At 38.7% G+C, this 22,575-nt stretch overlaps 1 long non-coding RNA gene across 3 annotated transcripts in view; it reads right to left on the minus strand.

Annotated features, from left to right (window-relative positions):
• Nucleotides 1-22,575, minus strand: part of LOC147918273 (uncharacterized) — a 202,651-nt gene that overhangs the window by 70,720 nt on the left and 109,356 nt on the right. For all 3 annotated transcript variants that reach the window (XR_015552208.1, XR_015552207.1, XR_015552206.1), the window contains one exon: nucleotides 22,428-22,484. This is a non-coding gene — a long non-coding RNA (uncharacterized LOC147918273). The remainder of the gene's footprint in view (nucleotides 1-22,427; nucleotides 22,485-22,575) is intronic.

The following is a 22,575-nucleotide window of genomic DNA, read 5'->3' on the forward strand; positions in this document are numbered from 1 at the left end:
ATTGCTGAGGCCGCATCCCACATACAGCAACTAGAAGGATGTGCGACTACGACATACAACTATCTACTGGGGCTTTGGCGGAAAAAAAAGGAGGAGGATTGGCAATAGATGTTAGCTCAGAGCCGGTCTTCCTCAGCAAAAAGAGGAGGATTAGCATGGATGTTAGCTCAGGGCTGATCTTCCTCACAAAAAAATAAATAAATAAATAAATAAATAAAAGTATTATGATGCTTATAAAATAAATAAATAAAGTCAGCAGATCTATTTTTGCATACAATAGGCACAAGTTACTAAAACAATTTTTCTTCACAAGCTTCTTTACATTGTGAAAAATTTCCTTAAGAGTAGTATTTTTTTGTCTGACCCACATTTAATTATAATGAGCTCCAAATCAGTCATTTTGAATTTCATGCATATTCAAGTTTTCAAATAAGAAAACTTAAGTTCAAATATTTAGTTCTCTTGAAGTTGCCTGCAGGCTCAGGCTGGATCTCACAGATTTGATGGTATATTTCTGTGCAGATAAGAACATTACATTTAATGTCGGAATGCTGGAACTTCTGTAGGCCTCAGCTGGGTTAGCTTTATAAAATAAGCAAAAAATGGCCCCCACACAGCTTTTGTCAGTGACCTGTGACACAAATGTTCCGTGATATACAAGTTCAAGACTGCCAGTCACTTGAGGATTATTAATAGGTTGACCAATGTGAACTGTTATTTCCCAGCTTTAGTGCATGCCACATGTGGTCTATACAAACATTCTTTAGGTTTCTCTGAAACAGACCCACACATATATGGACAACTGATTTTCAACAAAGGCACCAAAGCAATTCAATGAGGGAGGGAAAGTCTTTTCAACAAATCATGCTGGAACAACTGGAAAAACATATGTAAAAAAAGGAATCTTGATCTCTACCTGATACACAAAAATTAATTTGAGATGGATCACAGACCAAAGCATAAAAGCTAAAACTATAATGCTTCTAAAAGAAAACACAGAAGGACATCTTCACAACCTTCAGGAGGCAGATTACTTAGAAAACAAAAAGTACTGATAGTATAGGGGGAAATTTTGATTAATTAAGTTACTTTGAAATTAAAACCTTCTGTTCATCAAAAGACATTTTTAAGAAAATGAAAGGTAAGCCATAGACTGGAAGAATATATTTGCATTACAAATTTCTGACAGAAGAATTTTATCCAGAATATATATATATATATAAAAAAAAACTCCTACCAATCAATAATAATAAGACAAAAGATCCAATTTAAAAATGGTCAAAAGAAAAATAAAAAGAGTAAAAGACTGAACAGATACTTCAAAAAGGAAGAGATACAAATGGCCAATAAGAACATGTTAGTCAACAAGGAAATGCAAATTAAAAATCACAATGAGGGGGCTGGCTGGGTGGCGTAGTGGTTAAGTTTGCGTGCTCCACTTCGGCAGCCTGGGGTTTCCAGGTTCAAGTCCCAGGCGGGGACTTACGCACTGCTCATCAAGCCATGCTGTGGCGGCATCCCACATACAAAATAGGGGAAGATGGGCACAGATGTCAGCTCTGAGCTAATATTCCTCAGCAAAAAGAGGAAAATTGGCAATGGATGTTAGGTCAGAGCCAGTCTTCCCCACACACACACACACACACACACACACACACACAATCACAATGAGATACCATTTCATATCCAGCAGAATGGCTAAAATTAGGAAAACCAACAATATACAAATGTTGAGAAGGAACTGGAGCACCTGGAACTCTCATCCACTGCTGGTTGGAGTGTACAATGGTACAGTTACTTTGGAAGACTGCTTGGAAGTTTCTTATAAAGATAAAAATACACCTACTGTATGGCCCAGTGATTAAGCCTAAAAGGAATAAGGGTGAGAGAGAACTTATTCACAGCAGCCTAATATTCATAACAGCCAAAAAGGTGAAAACAATCCAAATATCTGTCAACAGGAAAATGGATCAACAAATTGGGTCTACTCATATAACAGAATACTACCCAGCAATAAAGGAAGAATGAAGGACCCATACACACAACAACATAAAACTGTTGGGAGACAGAACCCAGACACGAAAGAGTAGACATACTCTATGATTCCATTTATATGAAGTTCAAGAACAGGAAAAAATATTCTACAGTGATAGAAATCAGCAAGTGTTTGCCAGTGGCGGTAGAGGTTGACTGGATGGGGCATGAAAAAATCTGGATGATAGAAATGTTCTGTATCTTAACTTGGTTTGGCTACAGAAGTATACTTAACATCAGTGCATTTCACCACATGTAAATTTTACATCAATTAAAAAGCAAAAAGTAGGGCTCCCTAATTGTCTTGATATCCCCAGGTCCTCCGGAAGAATATAATTTGATTTGCACTCTTCGACCCCGCCAAATGGGGACTGTATCTGAATTACTTTCAAGTGGCTAACTATCATGGCTGTCTCATTTCTTTGAGGACATCCATACAAGGTATTTCCTTCAGAGGAAAAGAAGGAATTTTCTGGTTTCCGTGTCATCCAATAGTAAGAGCCGACCAATATGCCAGGTCCCAGAACCAGGGTAGGGGTTTTCTAAATTCTCACAGGCACACAGTGTCCTTTTTAGGTCCATCATTTTTCAGTAGACCACTGACAACCTGCACTCAACACATTCCTCACCTCCAGCAGGTTATGGGGATGGATGGGAGAAAGTGGGTTTGGGAAGAAGGTCACCTGGAACAGGCTGATGATATTCGTTCTGACCAATACTAGAAATAAAATTATGAGCACATTCTGTTTGCCTGGGAGCTCATATCCTTGAAGGTCAGGACATTTCAGCGCCCTCCACATCTGCTTCCAGGGCACAGACTCAGGGGGCCTGCTCTTTGATCTAGAACTGTCTAGAAGTTTCTAAGCTGGTAAACAATTTACAGGATACAGAGATCAGATACCAAAGGACCTTTACTATCTTTAATTGCCTCTAAGCCACTACACAAGGAATAATTAATATCCAACACTACTACCTCGCAAATTCTAGAGAAAGGTTTGGGACTCCTAATACTAGCCTAGAGATGAGGATGTGCCTGAGAAGATTCTGTTTTAGGTTCAAACATGTTGGGGCAACTGACTTTAATTGTGGAAGACCTCTGGGGAAGATCTCCAGGGATTTTTCACAGGGAAACAGCTATTTTTTCCAAGTAAATAAGGGAACGATAATATTGGAACCATCAATTCAGAGTTTCTTCTGAGACACAAATGGGTACCACTTGTGTCAGGGAAGTTAAAGGACTCATTAGTTAACATCTAATTTTTCCCATCTTTGAAGTATTTACTATACATTTTCAGGAACTACACAACAAATACAAGAAAGGGATGATCAATAAGAATTTGGAGTTTTTTTCACAAGGGAAAGGGAAAAGGAGAAGATGAGATGCTTCTTACAAGAAAGGGGAGAAGAAGTATGAGGATTTATACTAAGGAATAAAAGTTATCGAAATGAAGGAACAGGAGATTCTCTCAGGAACTCTTATGCCAAAAGGCAGAGGAGAAATTAAAAAGTAAGCATACTCCTGGGGCCGGCCTGGTGGCGCAAGTGGTTAAGTGTGCGCGCTCTGCTGCCGCGGTCTGGGGTTCGCCGGTTCGGATCCCGGGCACGCACCGACACACAGCTTGTCAAGCCATGCTGTGGCGGCGTCACATATAAAGTAGAGGAAGATGGGCACAGATGTTAGCCCAGGGCCAGTCTTCCTCAGCAAAAAAAGAGGAGGATTGGCAGATGTTAGCTCAGGGCCCATCTTCCTCACAAAAAAAAAAAAAGTAAGCATATCCACATTTATATTTGTGTTAAGATCAGGAACAGCAACCACTACTTTTATTGATTTTTTTTTTAATGACTAAGTTGGATGTTTTACAAGATGCATCTTTTCTTCTAGCAACAGCTAGAGGAGCCTCTGAGGGGGCTCTATGATTAACGACTACAGCCTCCACAGCTGGGAAGCGTATCTTTGTACAGTAACGTCAGCCCATTGTTTCTTCCCAGCCAAGCTATTCTGAGGGTTAGTTTTCCCAAACCCCAATACCCACTGCAGTTATTGTGCCCCCAACTAATCTATTCCCTGGCTAAATGCCTGGCTAAAGGCATTTCTGATATACTTCTTCAGATATACTTGTGACAAATCAACAAATGAAAGGACTTCCTGTTTATTATGGACTGAATGTTTGTGTCCCCCCAAAATCCATATGTTGAAATCCTAACCCCCAAGGTGATGGTATTAGAAGGTGGGGCCTTTGGGAGGTGATTAGGTCATCAGAGTGGAGTCCTCATGAATGGGATTAGCGCCCTTAAAAAAGAGACCCCAGAGGATCCCTTGACCCTTCAGCCATGTGAGGACACAGCAAGAAGACAGCCATCTATGAAGCAGCCTCCAGAACTGTGAGCAATAAATTTCTGTTGTTTATAAGCCACCCAGTCTATGGTGCTTTGTTGTAGCAGCCTAAACTAAGACATCATTTCAAAATGGTGTTCAGGGCACATGAAAGACCCCACTAAAGTTGTAAAAAAGTATATATATCTACCACAATAAAAAGACTATTATGGGCCTGAGAGATTTCAACAGATGTCTGGAAGCCAGAAAATGATGACGCACTGACCGATGAAGCTGAGCAGAGGCAGCTTACAGCCCAAAAGGTTCTCTGAGAGGGCTGCTACCGAGGAAGGAAGCAACTGACTTACCCAGTGAAATCCCAAAGAGGCTCTAAACTCAGAAAAAGCAAGTATAACACGAGACAGAAATGACAAGAATGGTAGAAAGAAGATTAACTTAGAAGTCTAAATATCAACAATTGTTCCTTCCATGCCTAATTCCTGTCTTTATAAGAAACAATAAACTTTATAGGCCCCCAGGCAAAAACTAAAAGTTTAAAAAAGAGAGATGATTCTCTAAACAAATTAAACAAAATGTCTGGTGAGGACTAAACAGTGAGTGTGGTTCTGAGAACCCCAACATCAAACCCTCTTCACTCAGACACTTAGCGGCTCCCCAACACGAGGGCTGGCTCTGCGCCACCAGAGGGAAGCCTGCCAGTGGCAAGATGCACCCACACATACAGAACCCCAGTCAGCCTTAATGCCACCTCATCTTTACATGAATGAACAGTCAAGGATAAACATACATTTTTAAAAAGCCCGCAACACGAAAGCAGAAAACCGAGATAAACGACAGAAAGACCCTGGAAGAACCAGAAAATTCAAGGAAGTGAAGATATTCTATAAAGAAGTCAAAAAACAACTTTTATTCGTGTCCCTAGAGATATCTGAGAAGTGATAATCACATTCACATAACAACAGCAGCAACAACAACGACCCCACAAGAAATAACAATCCAAGGAAAAGGTCTACGGAATTAAAAACGTGAGCCCCAACAACAAGTATTAGTGACTACTACATGTGCCTGGGGGCCCTAACCGCACAGCTGTGATTCTGATGATTTAATTCTATAACACAGACAATACCTTACCTAAGATGTGCTCTATTTACAGCACAGTCAGAAGTTTAAAATGGCACATGTAGAACATGTTCATGGTAAGGAGACAGGGACACAATGCCCCACTGTGCATGAAAACCTGAGTCTGATTTTAGTTCCTCTGCTAGCTTGCAGGAATACCTGTAAGCCTCTCTCGACACCTCTGTCCCTTCCTACAGGAAGGGAGAAACCAAAGCTTGTGTTTTTAGAGTGACATAATGAAGACTCCTGGAAAGTATTAATAAGGAAGAACTAGCTTAATGTGAAGACTTTAAGACACTAAAACATATTAATGAGGTACATGTGAAATCTTCCCTGGAGAACTTCACAAAAAAGATAAACATCCCTCCCGTCTGGGTGATTTGCATACTGTCCCTCCTGAAAGTAGAGAGTGGGATTGGATCATTGGTTCAAAACCTACTATTCCCAAAGCCCTCTTTTCAGAAAATCAAAAATTCTGTAATGCTCTATTTACTATTCTGAAACAAAATTCCCTGATAAATATTAACTAGTACATATCGTTTTTAAAACATCAATACCCTAAATGTAATATGAAAGAGAAACTAAAAGAAAAACAATTTACAATAAAAATACTACATATTTCAATATGTGAATAATTTTCAGGTCCAAGCAACTATGTAATGAAATAGATGCTTACCACTTACTTATAAAGTACATGCTTGGATTGTGATTAGTCAAATCAGGAGCCTTCCATATTAAAAGTACAGGAAAACAAAAGAAAAGAGGTATAGGTGGACAACAGAACGAAAATGAGTATATATTCTGTGTATATTAAAAGTATGCAAAAGCTATCTTGTGTTTTTATGTAAAACAGAGTTAGTTCTAGGCTCGGATAATTATAAACTGATTTTCGCCACATGAATATCCAATAGGACAGTTGAAAGTCACGAAGGATACAGGGCAATTCTTTCTGTTTTTTCCACTGGGGGACATCTAAAATCTCTGTCTCCCACCCATTAAACACTCTTCATTGTAGAACCAAACATGCTCTCTAATTTCTACTATGTCCCCTAGGGGGCAGTACTGTTCCCGTGATAACCTCTGGCTAGATGACCCACGGGAGTTTCCTTCTAGCCTTCATATGCTATCACACTGAGATTCAAATCCTGAAGGACAAATCAACATATCTAAGCAACATATCTAAAAAACATATTAACTTAATATGGAAAATGACTATCAAGAAATTAATATAGTTTAGGCTTACACCATTAACTATAGCCATATTCAATATTATTTCTTCTTTCTGAATTCAAGATAACTGGTTACCACTCCACACAGAATATGGAGTGAAAAGCTGTGTCTTTGTGACATTTATTAAAACAGCACAAAGTGATTCTGATTTTAGAATTTTTAACGTTCAAATCTGGTTAATTAATGATAAAAAGGGAATTTTTCATAGAACTCGACAACTCTCATTTCCTCAAAACAAGAATTGATGCATTCTTTCACATGTGGTCATTACAGGAAGGAGGGGGAGCCATTTACTGTAAAGGCCTTTCTGATGCAATTCTACCACCTCTTTCAAAGAGAGAATTCATCCAAGACGCCTTAGTCAGTTCTTCAAGAAAAATGCCACTGCGCTGAATATACACAGATTAAACCACATGCCTGAAGAGAAGCGGAGCTGATCCCACCACCAGAAAACAGGAGACAGGAGTGGCAGAGGCGGAGAGCTCATGTCAGAACAGATTAAGCATTATATCCCCAAACATGGCCTTTAATACAGGGAGAAGTCTGACACGTACGTAACATCATTGTTTTATAAACCAAACGCAAACATCGATTTCCCCTCTGCCCAACTTTTAAAGCATACTTCCTAAAAATTTAAGACTTCCGTTCTAAACCAGGAACCTATGTGTAATTAGTCTCTTAACAACTATAGTTATTTCATTTAAAAAATTTCCTGCATAGAAAGAAAAACGGAATCCTCTACTTTAATATTTGAAAATGAAACTACGTTTGGCAGAGGGTGGATTTCACATCAAAAGGATGATAGACTGGGTAACACTATAAAGCAATTTAGACGGAAAAACTTACGACAAATAGCTCTGAGCTCTTTTCAGAGAGAGGACTAATTTTTCTAAAATCTCAAATCCACCCAAAGGAAAAAAAGGAACAATTTCTCCAATTTACCCTTACCTGGATTACCATTCATTCTTCCAAAGCCAGAGGCACCTCCCTGTTTCTACGGAGGAGTCAACGCAAAGCCCAAAGCCCAAAGCCCAGGAGTCACCCAAGACTCAGAGTTGATTGCTGCTGGAGCCTGAAATCCCCTTGATGAATGAAACTGCACACCGTAATATACACGTTCTGAGTGAGCTATTGGCTGAGTGAAGGCAACGCGTGTGGTAGTCTGATTTGCCACCTTCAGGGCATGCCTATTATATCCCACCTCAGAAAGATGAGACACACCACTCCTGAGTGAGTCAAAACTAGAAAGTGTTCGTTTTTTCTGTAGCATTCTCCCTAACACTAAGGAAACCACAGGGAGAACAAACCACAGTGAGATCTGACTCCTTCACCAGGCAATGTCAACGAAGAAAGAATTACTATGTCGACACTGGCAATTTGCAAATACATTTCACATCACTGCCCAAGTTTTTTTGTGTTCTATGACTGCCCAAAAGTTGTACATAGGTACAGACACGGTACATACATTTTTAAGTCAAGAATTCTGAGCCATGGTTTTGGAATGGTAAAAATTCTCAAAAGAAATTTAATCTTTATGCTACACTAACGATTAACTAAGAAATTAAAACCAAGAATAATGGAGCAACGGTGTAACTGATCTTCCCAGAACTGGAGGTTTTCAACATGTAGTCCTTGGACCATGTGCATTAGAATGACCTAAGACTGGATTCAGAACCTCCGGGATGAAGGCCAGGAATCTTCATGTTAACCAGCATTCTAGGTTATTCTTCTATACTTTAAAGTTTGAGGACTACCTTTCCTGTCAACGGAACTGAACAGCTGATTATAGCTGCTGCCACCTTCCTTTATTATTCATTTATTTTGTCTTTGCTTACTGCTGAAATCAGAAGCAAAAAGAACACTAACACCTCCTCAGGACAATTTGCGGCTTGAACTCCAGGAAAAAGAGGGCCAGTCTTGGTTCACCTGACCTCCCCTCCCCACCCACCTCTACCGCTCCACTAAAGAGAGAAAAGCTCAAGGTGCAGGACCTGAAAAATGCAGCATGTGACGCTGAATAAGAACATTACATGAAAGACGCTACCACTGGAAAACAAAAAAATACGCCACTAAAAACAAGAGGAGGAAGATGAGGGAGAAAGGACACTAATGTTTACTGACTGCTCAGTATATTCTAGGCACTACATCAAGAACTTTATATACAGTTTTCTTTGCCACAGAATTCTCACCAAAAAATAACGTCTTAGAAGTGTATGACCACACAAACTCAGGAGTCCACATCTGACAAGAGGGACAGGCCAGCAGTATATTCTCTGAGACTCTGCGTTGACTTGACATGCCCACCTCCACCCCCATCATCCTATGAACATAAAGGATTTGGAAAAAGGAAACTGAGAAACACTGTTGGAAATGTATTTACAAGGATATCATCTTTCCATGGGTCTTGTTCCTGGTTCCCTCTTTATCCAACCTGAGATTGTGTGACCTTGCAGCAAATTCAGAGTCCATCATCTCGTCTCCATTTTAACCAGTCAATTTACTTCATTCCAAAGTGCTGGGGGGAATCCCATTATTATAATATGAATACAAAAATGTTATTTGAACATCATCAACAACTATGAAAATTCCGATTTACTTTAATAAAAAGGGTTTTACCTTTTCCTCCAGTATGTATAAAGTTCCTCAGGAAAGTTTCTGGGTAAGGGGATCCCAGCTTAGAACACAGTGGATTTAGGAACAAGCTCTTCCTAGTGGTCCCCTCTGTGTTTGAGGATGACTGTGCACTCTGACATCTTAACACAGGCACGACAATAAGGAGGCTGACTTGATACCTTTAACTTTTTACTATGAGCTGATCTAGTGTATTTGGTGTTCCGAGTATTTTGCCTAATAGGTAAACTCTGGATCTGTCAGGGCAGCGGTTCTCAAACTGTACATGAGCACTGGGACCCCTCTTATTCCCCCAGATGAATGAAATCTTAGGTGAGAGCCCAATATACGCACTAGATGAAAGCAGGGCATCCTCGGTTGATGTGGTGGGCTAGAGGATGCAGGGTCCTTCCTTCTTTGGGCCTGCTTACTCATCTCACCCCACAGGGTGGCTACTGAGGCAACACTGCCAAACCCCAAGGACTTTATTTCATCTTCTTTCAGATCTTGGTGATTTTTTAAAATTGGTACTTTTTCATTTTATTCTATGTATGCCTTTCTGTTTCAAAGTCGGGCACACAGAAAATTTTTAAAACGCCACGTCAAAGTCATATTTCAAATGCTGCTTACTACATCAAGCTTAGGGATTCTTTTTTTTTTTTGCTGAGGAAGATCCACCCTGAGCTAACATCTGTTGCCAACCTTCCTCTTTTTTTGCTTGAGAAAGATTCGCCCTGAGCTAACATCTGTTGCCAATCTTCCTCTTTTTCTTGCTTGAGCAAGATTCACCCTGACTAACATCTATGCCAATCTTTCTCTGTGTTGTAAGGTGGGTCGCTGCCACAGCCTGGCTGATGAGTGGTGTAGGTCTGTGCCTGGGATCTGAACCTATGAACCCAGGATGCTGAAGTGGAGCACGCTGAACTTAACCACTACACCACAGAGCCAGCTCTAAGGGATTCTTAATAGCTTGTGCAGACCCTAACTTAAAAATTACAATCTCTATTTGTACCTCTTTGGCAACAACACCCTAGCATAGTTGCAAGTTCAAGGTCACTTTATAAACACAAAATTTTGTTAGGATAATGCATTTTAAATGAAAGAGAATATCATCACAATATATAAGACTCCTTGCCATGATTTCACTTTCATCAGTGGCCATTAGCTTGCTACATATGGTACAATAAGTTTCAGACTATATACTAAAACTCAAGCCAAAAAAAAAATAAGATATTACCCTGAGATTTAAAATGAGGAATGAATTTAAAGTGTTGCTAGGTAATCATTATCAAAAAAAGAATTAATACTAGGTCAGCACAGAGGACAAAGACTGAAATGCCTTCATGAAGAGCCAATACTTCTAAAATTCTGCTAACAGAAAAATCTAATAGCCTTTTGTTTTTAAACATTTTCTGACTGCTGTTTCCCAGTCTTAAAAAAAATAATACTTCTTTATCAGGCAAAGCCATCACATTTCAAGTGTCCGTTTGAGAAAACGGCCAGAGTGAAGGGGCTGTCCTGGGTCACCTAGGACCACCAACTTGAATCCAGGAAAAGTCCCAATGTTTTGTAATCAACTGTCCCTCAGAATTAACATAGTGTTTAAAAGCAGCAAACTTTATGTCCAAGGCTGTGTCATAAACACCTACATATATAAAAGGGATAAAGTGATTTGTCATTTCAAAATCCATGCTTAGGGCCGGCCCTGTGGCTTAGCGGCTAAGCGCGTGAGCTCCGCTGCTGGCGGCCTGGGTTCAGATCCCGGGCGCGCACCGACGCACCGCTGCTCCAGCCATGCTGAGGCTGCGTCCCACATACAGCAACTAGAAGGATGTGCAGCTATGACATACAACTATCTACTGGGGCTTTGGGGAAAAAAAAAGGAGGAGGATTGGCAATAGATGTTACCTCAGGGCTGATCTTCCTCAAAAAATAAATAAATAAATAAAATACTTAAAAAAAAAAAAAAATCTATGCTTAACCATACTCTCATTTTCATACTTAACCATACTCTTATTTTACTCTTATTTTCAGAACACTCTGAGTTCTCCTATGATTTCCATTTTAATTAATTATTGAAAATAATTATGGAAGCAGTCTAGTAGCACTTAGATGATTTTTAAACAGCCAATGTCTTTCCAGGAACAGAAGCATGGTTAAAAGAAATAATGACAGCAAGTAGTCCTTAAATACCCTCTATGTTCCCAAAAGGTATCCACGTTGGTGGTTTAGGACTGGAACTACTCTTCTCTTAGGAATGATGCTGTTAATGATAGTTAGAACCCAGGTCATTCTACAAAATTTATTTCACTTATGATATATCTGTAATACTATATATCTGAAATGAAATGTATATTGTAACTGTGTTGCAATACTAGTAATTATATAAGGAATAAAATAATAGAATAATGATTTTTATTTTTCTGTATGCAAATGTGTAAGAAGGTGCAATTACAAGAGGATGAACCAGACTGAGGCACTTAAGAGAGCTGAAAGTTTATGACACTGGTTATTATACCTTATTTTACCTCCAAATATACTGCGTTCTTTTCTTTTGATAACAATTATATCCCCACACTTGAGCTCATCAGCTAACACTAGTGCTACTGGGGGCTCTCCAAAATTGAACAAAGAGAGAAGAAAGAAAAAAAGTTTAGAAAGAAAGAGAGAGATTTACTCGAAATATATAAGAAATGTGATAAAGAAGTACGTGCGGAATTAACCAAGACCATGACCTGAAAAGGGGCAGGAAAAGAACAGAATGTAACATTCCCAGTTCCGCCAAGTTAGATGGAAAAGGTGTTGGATTAGACATGATACCTGAGCCAGGAGAGCGTGGCGCTGTGTGGAGCAGGGGGTAGGGGAGGCTCACCAAAGGCAACATGTGACTGGTCATGTGCGTGACCAGAGCACATGCAAAGCAAGTGTTTATAATCTGGGAAGGCCTTGTGTGATCAACTTCGTAAGAATCTTGTTGTCAGTCTTTCAAAGAAGTAGGTCTTTGGTCTGGCTGGTGACTCAGTTGAAGAGAATAGAGAGTCAGGACTCAGTATGGGGTAGTGGTATATATTCAGCTTCATGGTCACAGAGCACAAACAGCTCTAAGTGGTAAACTCCCACACGGATGGTGCTGGCCAAAGAAGGAACAAACCAAAGCCTATGGACAGCTCAGGACAAGGCAACAGCTCTCAAGAGCTCTGTGCTAACATTAAAATCCTTTCTCTGCATGACACTCAATTCCTTATTTAATTGGAGAGGGGTGGGCAGAGTAGAAGTTAGGTATCACAAATGGAAAAACTTGTTACTATTATCATACCTAACCTTACTGAAAATGACTACTGGACCCTATCTTATAGTAATATGAGTTTTATGCATTTTTTTAATGTTCCAAATGTGCTAAAAGTGAATCTGAAGTACAGTAATATTTAAAGGCCTTTTAAATGACAACACAACTGTGGCTTTACTAAATAGACTGGTGGCATTTAAAAGTGTGTGTGTGTGTGTGTGTGTGCGCGCGCGCTTAAAGCTGGTGAATTCCAGTTCCAGTATCAGGGAAAGTTAGGACGAGAATGACGAGGAAGGGAATATTGGTTATAACCAAAGGTATCCCCCTCTTTGGCTCTGGGCAAGAGTCAAATCGGTCTAACGCACTGTTTTTCAAACTGCAAGGTGATCCATTAGAGAGTTATAAAATAACTTTAATGCATTGCAAGTAGCATTTTTACAAAAATGAAACAGAATAGAAAAAAATAGAAATTAAGATTTCATCACATCTAGTGTAACTATTGTTTCACAAAACAGTCGTTTCATCATGTGTGTATGTTGCATGTACGTTTTCATGATGTAAAACATAATCTTTCCATGAGTCCCAGGAAAGAAAATGGTTTATTAGGAAAGAAGATTAAAGATCATGTTTGAAATAAGGTGGGAGGATCATGTGTGGATTTAACTTAAATCGGTGCTATGCCTACATGGCCTCATCTTTGAAACTAACCCACAAAGATGCATTTACATCACAAATCAACAATTCTAAAGATACCACACAAGTCACTACTCTCTCCTTCACCCAGTTTAGTGTCTATTCTTCCTACATGGGAGTTATGAAGAGACAATGAAATTAAAAAAAATTAAATAGGGTCATATTTTATAACGTCATATATTATAACAACAGCTAACACGTACTGAGTGCTGAGTTGCCTGATGGAGTTCTAAGTACTTTACAATAACCCCATATTGGTAAATAATAATATTATCCACGTTTTACAGATGAAGAATCTAAGAAATGAAGGCAATTGCCTAAGAGGCAGAGCCAGTATCTGAACCTAGGGAGTCTGGATCCAGAGTCCTCACTCTTAATGTCTAGTATCCTTTTAAGTTAACACCACACCCATCCATAAATGAGAGTAAGACTGCGACTCTGGGGAGAAACGAGGGAATAAACACATAGGGAAACTGGAACTCCGAAGGCAAACTTATGCCAGTAACTCTACCGCCCTGGCTTTGCTGTCTCTCCTAACTTCCCCTGCTCTTCAAGGACAAGCCTGTCTATGCCAGAGATGAGGAGCCTCTTCTTCACTTTGACACCCTGATGCATCCTGAACACGCCGCCCAGCAAATTAGCTCAAACTCCATCTCTTTCTTCCCTCCCTAGAAAACTTGTAAGAATGCGACTGAGTGGGTCCCTACTTCTCTGTAATGAATCTAACTCTTATTTACTTAAAGGGTAAAGAGAATTCATTCTCAGGTGCTGGTAGTTAAACTTTTATATTAGCCTATCATTTCCGACACATGTTCCACGTCTCATCTCCACCACCAGTGAATCCAGTAGCCGTAGGGGTTACTGCCCGGCTAGGTGATACAGCGCTCGAAGGAGGACCTCTTTCTTTGCAGCCACTTGTGTTACTCTCCTCATTGGTTTCAAGTAGGATCCAAAGAAATCGCAGGTATAATATACACTGTGACGAGCGCACCATCGTGTTTCAGAAAAATATGAAAGAATTATGTACCAAAGATTTCTCTTTCCTCCAATCTACCCACCCTTGTCTTCAGGTTATATAGCCCTGTAGATAAGGCCTATACAGATAGATTAAAATAAATAAAAATCAACAACATTCTTGGTAGCATGGTTACCTTTTCTAGCTACCAGGTCCATGAGTAAGAACCTAAAATAGCGCGGTTTAAATGCTGGGGAAACACTCTATGCTCCCACATATTCAAAGAAGGAAGCACTGTTCCTCCTCTTATATCATCTGAACTAAAACGACCAGTGCAAATGGATCTGGAACAAAAGGGAAACAATATCTAGGTCTTTGTGTGACCACTACAACTGGACCACATAATTTGGAACTTTTCTCATGAAAGTGCCTTGTGGCCAAATAAACATAGTATCTCCCAAACTTAAAAAAAAAAACTAATTCATAATGGTGCATGGTACATTGTGATGTAGAGAATTAAATTATTAGAATAATTCAGGATGCTTTCAAAATACAATGAAATCCTCATATAACAGGCAAAATCTGAGGCTTACGTGCATTGTGTCCACACTTGACCACACTCCACCATATACACCTTCTGCAAGTGGTCTGTTACAAGGAAGGCAATGGTTTAACACTTCTTTTTAAAAATACTTATAGGGCTGAGTGCTGTCAAAATACAATTTCTAATTGAATAATAACTGTCTACATGCTGGTGTGAATGTCATACCAGAAGCCGGAAATGTAATTTTACTATTTATCACTATAATAATTTTTAGGTTACTTTTAGGTATATTTAGGTTACTTCTTTTCCAGGTCAGATTAAACTGTTTATTTCTACCAGGTATTCATTATGTCTAAAACCAATACTTTTCACATGGGCTAGGGTACATTTTCTGTAGTTTTTTTAAAAAAAGAAAGGATGATTCAAGTAGGTACCAATCTAGTCGATCAGCTTCTAAGAAAGATACAGCTTTTGGATAAAAGAGTAGTAATGTCTGCACTTTACAAATATGACACTTTTTACTAGTGGTATTACATATTGGGACTTTTTTGGTGATGATGCTCATTTTCCTGGCCCGTTTACCCTGCTTTATGAACTGTACTTGGGATCAAGAGCATTCATTTTCAAGGCAGCCATTCAGGTGAAGATAGTACCTGGCTGTGGGAATTCCATTTTTCTTAATTGGGAAGCTGCACAATTTATGGGGCAGGGGAGTCCAATGTGAAACTGTAGCCTCAGCAAGCACAGTACACTAATAATAAGTTAATGCTCAACACTAAAACTGCTTCTATTCAGTAGAACATAACGTGGATAATAACCTTCTAAAGAGGAGCATTTTGTTTATTGAGAGGATCTGCCAGAGGTCTCCCTAGAATATAGTAATTGGGGGTGTTGTTTTCTGGGTTGAATAGGGGTAGACACAGCTGAGAAAGACATGGAACTTCTCAGGGAGCAACTGTTGCTAGAAAAGGAAGTGGTTCCAGGTTTAAAAATTATCCCATAAAACCTTCATTGTCACTGAGGCAAAGACAGTTCGTCTCTCTTCCTCTCCTATCTGTGCACATGTCGGACTGCCCCCAATCTAGCAGAGTGGAAAAAACAGTGACCTGGGTATGAGTAGGCTCTGCTTTCCACTACATTTTGCTAAGACACACACTTTCCAAGCAGTGTGTTAAAAAACAAAAAACAAAAGACAGACGAGACTGAGGTTTAATATTCCTTTTTGAAAATTATTAAGGTGAGGGGAACTCTTACAATGTCTAGGCATATTAAATCATCATGTTGTACATTTTAAATATCTTGCAATATTATCTGTCAATTATACCTCAATAAGGCCGGAAAAAAATCATTAAAACTTTTGGTTGAATAAGTGCTATCTACCTGTCAGTAAGTCCTGCCCTTTAATAGCTCTGTGGCAAGTCACATCAGCTCTCAGAAACTCAGTTTCCTTATCTGTAAACTGAAAAGGTTAAGGGAAATGTCCTCTAACCTTCCTTCCAATTCCAAATTCAAATGTTTACATTTAAATTATTTTGTGATTTATTTTCCCCTTCAAATATCTTTAATCTTAATCCTACACTAATTTCGCCTTAAAAAAAAAAGTACAAAAAAGATGGGAATAGCGGGGGAGGGGAGACAGGAGGGCTTGTCAGGAGAGATTCAAGCATTAACCACCTGCTTTGCTCTGACATTGATAGTTTTAAGATAGGCAAATGAGTCTGAATCTACAATGGAAATGTAATAAGCTCCCTATGTATTAATTCCAAAGTATGGCAATATTTGCAACATATTTTAAATTATAGGGCTATTCCTCTCTTTCACAAATACATAGTGAGTCATTTCCAAATCTGCTGCTGGCTGCTGCACACTCCAGAAAACAAAGAAGCCAAGGCAAAAACTAAACAAGAAAATAAGTTACTGTGAAAAGAAAAAAGATTTTTTAAGAGAAGTAAACTTTTATTTCCTTGTTTCACAAATAAAGCTGGCTGAGTTGGTTGCTGAAAACTTTTGATTACCCATGTTAATGCTCCCTTCCATTAAAGTGGTAAACTGAAAATTGATTATAGATATATATATTTATTTGCCCCTTCAATTAGAGGTGCTGGATTTACTTTCTTCCAATTACTGATGTAGACACAACCAAGACACTGAAATCTTTTGGAATTTCTCTGCCTAAAGGGTCCATTTCCTACTGAAATAGCAAGATGTACTGTGCACAACTGAAAACACCAAACATTCAGGAAATATATGAATCATGTTGATAACACATTTTAAAAAGGAATGCTACTTTCAAATATTTTTAATATTACACAATTGTATCCCTGAGGACTAAACAGTAGACTATAAATTACCAATATTTACTTAAAAATCTTTAACCTCAAGATTATTAAAGTAACGCTCCAAACTTAGGAAAATCTGAATTATTTTTTTATTCTGTTAAAACCTCCTCTTTTAATAAGAAGTATATTTTCCTTGTGTGTCTGTCACAACTAATCAATAATGTTAAACCAAAAGCTTGAAATATTGCTGCAACACGATTTGGAGCCAACTAGCATAGGGTTCTGATGTGACTATGGTTATCATTGATTCCCATCAAGGGTTAGGTAACCGTGTTCCTTCACACACTGACCTAACTAAGCCTTCTCATACCATGCGCACCTGTAAAACTGGGATGACAGCAGGTTCTACCCCTATGCTCTTCACCCAACACTTAGCACATGGGAAATAATAAATGCTACTAACATCGTTTTCTTTGCCATACAAATTATCACAAAAATACAGGACAGATCAAAACAAATTAATGTCTAACTATAAGAAACACAACTAAAAGAATGTACTGTGAGTGCCATTGCGTACCTTTGTACGTGGCAATGATAGTGGCTGCTATGTATTGAGCATTTACAATGGACCAAGCATTTCACTTACCTTATTTCATGACAACAACATAATACTTAGACTTTAGTATTGTTAAACACTGAAGTTCAAAACTAGCAACTCATAACATGGTTTCATATCTTGTTGTTTACTGTCTTCTTTTTTCTTTTACTCACACTTTTAAAAGAAGAGCTTGGCTACCTAATGTGACTTCTCACACTTTCCATGATCAATCTAGGTGCCTTGATAAAAGGAATAACAGTCTCTATTTTCACTTCAGTTTCCCTCTCAGAAAACAAACCGAGGAAAATGGCCATAAAAACTGGACAAGAAATACTTTTTAAATACATGTTGTTCTCTGTTTGGGGTTATTAAACTCAGACACAGTATTTTATGTTCCCAAATACTGTTCAGATTTCTGCCATCATTCATCCCCTTGAACTATCAGTAACATCCTTTTCAGTTCTGCCACTCTCTGAAGCCAGTACCATCTTATCTTCTGATGCTTAGTTTAACTTTTGAAACAGGGGAGAAGAAACAAATGCTTACGAAGTGGGGCCATGGCAGGGGGCAAGCACTTAGCTCCCTCTTCTCTATACTCTCAAAGTTGCTGGTTAAAGGGACTAACATACACATTCCCGTGTTTTTCTACTGGCTTCCAGACATGTACCGAGTACTCAGAGTAAACAAGGACAGGTTAGGAAACAGGCTGGAATTCATTCTTAGAATTCCTTCCAAATAACAACAACAAAAAATTTTTCTAGTTAAAGGCTCTTTTTATGGCTTCTTAATTTTTTTCAAAAAGTTGGGATTCAAATGAAGTGGTTTGAAAGTATTTATTTGGAACCTCTCTCATGCCACTTTCCAAGCACCTGACTCTGCTACACTGTAGCATGCTAATCCTGTGAGTTCACCAACCAGAAATGGAACAGGACAAAGGGAAGACCAAGGGCTACCATTCAAGTTTTAGGGTAGCTTGTAAGGTTACTTGGAAGAAATAAACAGAGAGGAACGAGAACAAGTAGTAGGTGTCTCAAAAGGTAAGAGGAAAGAGAATGAAAAGCATTACCTGCAATGGTAAACACAAGATCAATGTTCGAGCAGTTTCAGTAGCGATGGTGATGTGGGAGCTATAGCCCATTGCTATCTTGGGAAAGGCAAAAACGATCTGTCTTCATGGCTTTTATATAGGAGCTGCTTATTCAGTCTATCAAGACAGGATTTTCCATTAGCTCTAGGGTGATTCCCTTTGTTTTCTCAAGTTAGAGAGAGCTCTGGACCACCTACCATTCCAGCCTCTCTGGCATTTTCCTAGGACTGGCCTCAACTGTCTTGAAATGATACAACTGGCAGAAAAGTACCACTGCATCACCCTGGACCCTTCCAGGCCCTCTTCCATGAGGAGACAGTGCACTAACTGTGTCCTAACCCAAGAGCGATAAGTGCACATGGCTATAGAATACTGGACTGATTTAATTAATCCCCAAAGTAATTAGTGAGTAAAAGAAGGAAGAATGTATCTGAAGAATGGATGTCCAGGAAGGAGTTAGTGTCACTTAACTCAAGGCTAAGAAGAAAACATCAGAAATTTTTAATGTCGTATGGGTTCTATTTATTTAATGGAAAAACTTTTTACGATTCATTAAAAATTGTCTTAGAAAGTAAAAAAAAAATTGAAAATCAAAATGAAATCTTAGATGATTTTTCAAAAGATTTTGATAAATACACCTTAACATCTAGCTATTGAAGTCTGCTGCTTTATTCTCCTCTCACAATATTTTCAAACCCTAGATACTACAAAACAAAGTAATCCAAATTGTGCTATATGGCACTTTATTAAAATAATTGTAAAATATAGGAATGTGTTAATCCATATACTAATATTTGGCTAAATTTTCAGCAAATCTGTTACACTCATAATGATATGGAAAGGCTTCATTAATCACGACTGAAATTAGAACATAGTCAAAGAACCAAACTCTATCCCCAAACCAAACCCTAAACTTTGGCTTGGCTTCAGTAACAAAATATTTAGAAACTTCTATGACTCCTCAAATGACATCTTTTCAACACAGAAAACTGAAGTATGTTGTCTCATTTATTGCCAATAAACCTTAGACATATTCCTCAGACAGGTGAACATTGGTTTAGTTTTGTTTAAAAGAATCATTTTGCACACTATAATCTTTAATTATACGTGCTGAGTAATCTCAGAGATGTACATAATTACGATTCCTTTAAAATAAACTTGCCTCTGAAATCAATGAGAATTTTGAGAATGCTTATTGCATTGCACAAAAGTCACTATGATACTCTGATTAAGGGTTCAAAATAAATAAGCAATAGATTTTAGATTCTTATTTTTCCAGCTCTAGACATAACTAGAACCAAATGTACCTCTCATATAACAAATCAAGCTGCAAACCTACATCATTTAAAACTGAAGTTCTTAACTATCTTGGAAGAGTGAATGATCATTCCCAAAAGTTTTAAATGGATCTTGGCTGTGGGTGCTTAACTAAACCACCCGTTTCTAGTCCCATTAAGAATACATGAAGGTAAGGAATCAAGTTTTACCATGAAATCTTCTTCCCCATTAAAGATCAGCTCCTTTACTGGGTGATACGGTACGAATATGTTTCAGCTGATTAGATATTGAGCTGGCAATCCTTAAAATGCTTGAGGAGATTAGGTGGGTGATGTCAATGCATTCCAATATACAAGCTTACCTGCACAGTACAGAAGTGTAAGGTCCTAAAATTGACAGTATGATAGAGTTCAGAACAGATAAACAATGCAATACTACACTTGGGCCAGCAGGTGTCTCTCTGCAGCACATGACACCAACCAAGGAGATGATAAGATATAAAAGACCCCACCACTGCTGTAATTTTATGATTCCTGGACTATGAAAGGGCAAAAATTGTGAGATCAGACCATCAGAATAGTTATGTTTCTGAGAAATTAAATATGGGTATCTAAACAAATATAGGAATTAATGGAAAATAAGTGTGCTACTTTTTTGAAAATTATATCTAATATCCAAGACCTAAGAGTACAGAGAGGCATCTATTTCATTCAAAATGGTAAATAAAGTGATTCTTGGCTATTGGTCAGGGAAGGAAAGTCAAGGTTCAAACAGAAAGAAAACTGAGGAGTGAATGGTATGTGAGAAAATAGAGACAGAAAGCCTAGCTACAAAAAGGAGAGAGTTTTGCACGTGAAGAATTAAGTTAAGGCAAGTTTGAGGGGGTTTTTAGGGATAAAAGAGACTTGTGCACATTACCACAGAATATGGAGAGAAAGGCAAGAAAGCATGTGCTCCACTATAGCATAAAAATATTGCAAGTTTGTCAAAGTACAACTGACTAACAGGTTATGAAACCCATTTTGTAGGTTACGAGGAGTATTAAAAAGAAAAGAAGAGAGAAAAAAGAATAAGTGACAGAATACAATAGACTATAAAATTCTATCACAACTCACATATAGTAAAGGTTTCAGGAAACCATACACCTACATGTACAAATGTGTGTACTGGGTCCTAAGGTAACACGTATTTCTTCCTGTGGGTTCCAATAAAAAGGTTTGAAAACCACTAACATGTTGAGTGCACAACCAGCGCCCGCCTCTCTCAAGCTAATAGCATCACCTGTAACACCTCCAAATAGCAAAGTAACTTCCAAAGGTAATATCCCAGAAGAGAAACATGGCAAACACAGTACGACGGAGCATTTAAAATAAACTATGTAAATTGTGAAACAGAAGTCAGGGGGAAGGAAGGTACAATATGAGTGACGTCTGGAGAAATGTCTCAGTTTGGTTCTACCAAACCAGACTGTGAGCCCCACTCGCAGCGTTTTTCTCCCCATCCTGAATGAAGCGTGCAGGTATGCTGAAAGGCAGGAGCCAGGGGAGACAGAAGAGATGAAGATGAGAGGGAGGGTGGGATCTAGAGCATCACTTGGGCCCAGAGAACCAAGTCTCCCCATAGCAAGGTAGAAAAGGCAGGAACTGGGGCAGATCCAGAGAGATGGGGTGGGAGAGGAGAAAGGTGACGTGCTCAACTTCGCAATCCCAACGCCCAGCAGAGTACGTGGCACATAACACGTCCCTTGTAAATGTCTGTGGATCATGTCAGTAGGTCTCGGTAACACCAACAGTTTTATGACCTAAGCAGGGTCAACAGTTTGAAACCTCTTATTTCAAGTTATCACCTGCCATCATCAGAAAATGGGAGTGCTGTTCTCAATGCCATTCTCTCTCTTTTTACTAACTCTCCATTAGCCATTTCAGTGGCTACCTGTAAACTAAGCTATGCTCCACTTCCCGAAACAATCAAGAACCACCTCTTCAAGAATTTTAAAGAGGCTGTTTTGTTTCAAAATTGGAACTGATCTGACACTTATAAGGTCATCATGAATGAGTGCTCAAAAACAAAAATGAATGTGTGTTCAAATACTTAGAGTGCTCAAAGATTAAGAAATTAAGTTTCTCAGGCCACTATAACAGGTCATAAAGAGACTATGTCAGAACTTACCAATATGTTCACACTTGCTTTAGGAGCAAAGGGTTTGTTTTTGTTGGGTAGTTTTTGGTTGTATGACTGGTTTGGTTTGGGTTCAGGAGTATTTAAAAGAACTTGATAGCAAAAACTTATATTTACTTCGTGCCTGGTACTCTTCTAAGGACTTCACAAATATTAACTTGTTTAATTAATGTCTACACAACCCCCACTAATTTCAGTTACCTGTTCAGAGGTTTATTTTGTTCCATTGAAAGTTCCTCTGTTACTTCCATTTTTCTCCTGCAAAAGATGAGGAAAATATCGTTAGTGAGTAGTCACAAATGCACACACATATTTTATATCATTGTTTGATATCTTCTGAACTTGAGAG

The sequence above is a fragment of the Ceratotherium simum genome, chromosome 1 (assembly GCF_057802395.1).
Source record: "Ceratotherium simum simum isolate JZ-2026a chromosome 1, ASM5780239v1, whole genome shotgun sequence".
Lineage (NCBI taxonomy): Eukaryota > Metazoa > Chordata > Mammalia > Perissodactyla > Rhinocerotidae > Ceratotherium > Ceratotherium simum.